This window comes from Sceloporus occidentalis, unplaced genomic scaffold (assembly GCF_023333645.1).
Source record: "Sceloporus occidentalis isolate IW3139 unplaced genomic scaffold, rSceOcc1.0.p SCAF_3, whole genome shotgun sequence".
Lineage (NCBI taxonomy): Eukaryota > Metazoa > Chordata > Lepidosauria > Squamata > Phrynosomatidae > Sceloporus > Sceloporus occidentalis.
The window spans coordinates 1,440,470-1,445,109 of NW_028316983.1; positions in this window are offsets into that span (position 1 = coordinate 1,440,470).

The window sequence follows — 4,640 nt, forward strand, 5'->3', positions numbered from 1 at the left end:
CTCCAGGGCTGCTGGGCATTGGGGATATTTAAAGACTTAATAATAATTAATAATAATTTGTTTTATTTATATACCGCTATTCCAAAGATCATAGCGGTGAACAGCAAGTAAGCTAATTAGCAAGTAAGCTAATTTGCCCCCAACAGTCTGGGTACTCATTTTAGCGACCTCGGAAGGATGCAAGCCTGAAGTCGAGCTTGGGCCCTTTTGCTGGTCTTGAACTCACAACCTTGTGGTTTTGAGTAAATGGCTGCAGTACAGGCATTTAACCACTGCGCCACCAGGGCTCCTTGGCATAAATTGCGTAAAGCCTACTGGTGGGATGGAGTGTGTGCAGATGTTGATGCTTATGTTAAGAGCTGTGCCACATGTGCTAGGGCTAAACCTGTAATGGGTAAGCCCAGAGGACTGCTTCCCCCTTTGCCCACGCCCGAGGCACCTTGGAAGCACATTGCCATGGATTTTATTACAGACTTGCCAGAAAGCAAAGGGAGAAACACCATTTGGGTAGTGGTCGATTTGTTTTCCAAGCAGGCCCACTACATAGCCTGCAAAGGGATGCCCACTGCTTCCAAATTGGCTGACCTTTTTATTATGCATATATACAAGTTCCACGGTCTCCCGGATAGAATTGTGACAGATAGAAGGACAACCTTCACTTCTAAGTTTTGGCGAGTGTTGCAGAAAAAATTGGGGGTGCAGTTGGCACTGAGCACGGCTTATCATCCTGAATCTGATGGTCAATGTGAAAAGACTAATAACATGGCTTTGGAAAGGTACCTCCGATGTTATACCAACTACCTTCAGGACGACTGGTATGACTTGCTTCCACATGCTGAGGTGGCTTTTAATAGTGCCATTCATCGCAGTACTGGACAGTCCCCTTTCCAGATTAACTATGGTTTTGAACCTGAGACTCTTCCAGTCCTGCCTGTGGACTCCTCTGACCCTGTTTCTGTGACCCAATGGGCTGACAAGATTAAAGGAGCTTGGCCTAAGATCACCAAAGCTCTGGAGGAGGCCAAGGGACAGTACAAGAAGTCTGCAGACTGGAAAAGGTCTGCTGGTTGAGACATTAAGCCTGGGGACATGGTTTATCTGTCTACAAAAAATTTAAAGACTAGACATCCGTCCAAGAAACTGGGACCTAAATTTATTGGCCCTTTTCCTGTCAAGAGGCTTGTCAATGATGTGACTGCTGAACTGTGCCTCCCCAAATCTTATAGACATCTACACCCCGTTTTTCATTTCAGGTTGCTGAAGCCGGACTGGAGCACGGGCCAATGGAGGAGAGCCGACTCCCCGCCACTTCCAATGATGATTGATGGACAACAGCATTTTGAAGTTTCGAAGATTTTGGACTCGAGGGTTCATAGGGACAAGCTTCAATACCTGATCCATTGGAAACACTTTCCTTTGGATCATGATGAGTGGGTGTCAGTGGCACATGTTAACGCGCCTGATTTGGTGGCTCGTTTTCATTCTCTGTACCCTGACAAACCTTCTGTTTCTTCTTTGGGATAATGCATTTCTTTTCTGTGGGTGTGAGATCCAGCAACTTCCACCAGAAATCCACAATGACAACTTGCTCCAAAGAAGTGAAGTTTATTGGAAATACAGGCAGATGTGACCAGACAGACGTTTAAGAAGAATCTAACAAGCCAAGCCTCAAGCACTTAGTTAAAACACACATTTCTCCCCACCTTTTTTCCTGTAGGCACTTGCACCCCCCTCTATGCCTGAGAAGCAGACTCCCTGGCCTTGAAGGCACTCACAGATGTCTATGCCTTATCACCGCATACCATTCCCAGGCAGCAATCTACAGCAACTACTAGTAACCAGCAAACCCTTCCCCCCAACTTCTAACAGCAGACAGAACTACAACTTAAAGCAATTATTAAAGCAAAATGAGCAGTGACAATAGGAACTGTGAATATTGATTAGTAATTGACTTTGGAGTTCTGACAGTGGGGGGGGGTCTTTTCTAGGGGGGCAGACTGTTAGAATCCTGAAGTATTCTGCCAGATGTATTCTAACTGTGGATGATGGGGGGATGGGTTGTGCTTTGCATAGCTTGTAGAGATGGTGATATGTAGTACTAGGTTGGACCAGGTGTGAGTTATCTAGTGTCCTTGAGAGGCTGGCCTGCAGAGACTTGGAATGCAGTTTCGTTTCTCAGGGGATAGGGATGGAGGACGGGAACTAGTGCTGGGAAGGAGGGGTCCTACTGCGTGGGCTTTTGCTGGGGCTGGAGTGCTTTGGCTTAGGGGGACTTATGCATTGCTTTTGCTGGGAAGGGTCAGTCTCAGCTTAGAAGCTGGGTGATGAGACATGGCTGATCTTGGAACCTTCAATAAAGTTCTGTTGTTTCATTAAACAAGCTGACTGGTTGATTGTCCAGGATTCCTGTCCCACACACTGACACCTTCACATGTATTTTGACATTCCTTTAAAGTCTTAAAATTGTTCTCATTTCCTTCACAGCCGTGGTAATAGAATTTCTCACACATCTTGGAAGCCGGGTTGTAGTAGAAACGGGTCAGGAGAGCAAAGCACGATCCAGGATCTAGAGGATACTGGCAAACATCTGTGGGGCAAAAAAAGAGTTGGCCTGATCAGACCCAGCATCTCTTTCATTAGAGAACTTTACAGAACATAGAATCATAGAGTTGGAAGGGACCCCAAGGGCCACCCAGTCCAACCCCATTCTGCCATGCAGGAACTCACCATCGAAGCATCCCTGACAGATGGCCATCCAGCCGTTGCTTAAAGACTAGAAGACAAAGCAATGGATGCAAGCTACAGGAAAAGAGATTCCACCTTAACATTAAGGGGAACTTCCTGAGAATAAAGGGCTCGGAATGTATAGAAGTCTCCTTCTTTGGAGGCCTTTAAGCAGAGGCTGGATGGCCATCTGTCAATGGGGATGCTTTGATTGAGAGTTCCTGCATGGCTGAAGGGGGTTGGACTGGATCAACGCCCTTTTTGGGGTCTCTTCCAACTCTAGGATTCTATGAACTTTCTATCATTATTTGTGGTTTTAATTAATATGTCCTCTCTTGGAAATGCTAGGTCTTCCAATGCAACTCTGCCAGAAGGTGGCCATAGATTCATGCTGGAGGACCTAGAGATTTCAAGACTTAACTGGTTCTGTAGGCATTTGTATGTCCTCAAGCATGATTATGTGGTCAACCTCTGCCAGATGTTGGCTGCAGCGTTGTGCTGGAAGTCCTAGCGATTACCAGAAAGGTGTTCTCTCAAGTAAAAAAAAAATAGTGTTTGTTAATTTGTGGTTCTTCCACTTTCATAGGGGTCCTGTGTCCCTAAGCCCAGTGAATGCAGAGGGCCCACTGTACCTACAAACATGTTTGCAAAGTTAACTGTAGCCATGGACAAAAGGACTTTGTAGCACAGAGCTGAGGGTCCCCAGCACAGTCCCTTCTATGTAACCCCCCCCCCTTGCAAGCAGGAGATCTGGGTTGGGGGCTGGCAAATGTAAGGGTCCAACTCATGTAAGTTGTTACAGGATGGAACTTCTGACTGCTGGTTTGCTGTCACCAAAGTCTTTGCAGGACCAGTCCTGAGATGCCAAAAGTCCTGGAAGGATCAAGATTAAGTCAACAGACATAGCTGTCTCTACTCATGAAGGGCAGCCGGAAGTACAGCCATTTAAGGGCTGCATTGGCCTCTCAACCCTTGCCAGAGCAACACAGGAGTTTATCGCATTGCTAAAAAACCTGACTTACCTTTGCTGTGTTGAAGTTTAATTCAGAATAAAGTCGAGAAATGTAAGGTGCTGCACTCAGGGCAGGAAAATGAAATGCATAGATATAGGATGGGGGACACCTGGCTTAAGAAGACTTAAATGTGCAAAAGGGATCTAGGAGTCCTAGTAGACCACAAGTTGAACATGAGTCAACAGCTAAAACAGCTAAAAAGGCCAATGTGATTCATCAATAGAAGTATAGTGTCTAGATCAAGGGAAGTAATAGTGCCATTCTATGTCAGGGATGATGGGAGTTGTAGCTCTTCACCTCTGGCTCGAACTCACCACCTTGTTACGCACCGGCGCTGACCAGTTTTGGCCAGTGGTTAAAGCTTTGCTCTAAAGCAGCAGAGTTACAGAGAATAGGCTGAAGACCCTGACAAACTCTCCAAGCCTTCTCACTCTTGCTTCCACAGAAGTCTTCCCACTTCTTCAGGATCCAGCTGGCTCTTGTATCTTCACCCAAGACACCAGACAACTCAGTAGTCTTATATCAAAGATCTACTTTATTCTCCTATATACAAATACTAATGCCCTCACAAATCACAATCTCCAAACTACTCACAAAACTCCACAACTACCCACAAAATACATTGGCAAACATAGCAATTATTATAGCCATTGTTAATCACCACCCACTAGTCAGTTTCCACCCAGTGGGCGTGTACACTCATTTTGATTGGCTCTCATAGTTCAACCCATACTTAAGGATTTCATCATTTCACCTTGTACAATTAATGATTCTCAGGTGTTTCCAATTATACATTCTACATTTCTGTCCTTGGCATTCAGGACTGCTAAATTACATTAGCTTTTACACCTGTGTGGCTTCTTAATTGCTTTTGCTTGGTCACTGTGACTCTCACATACATGT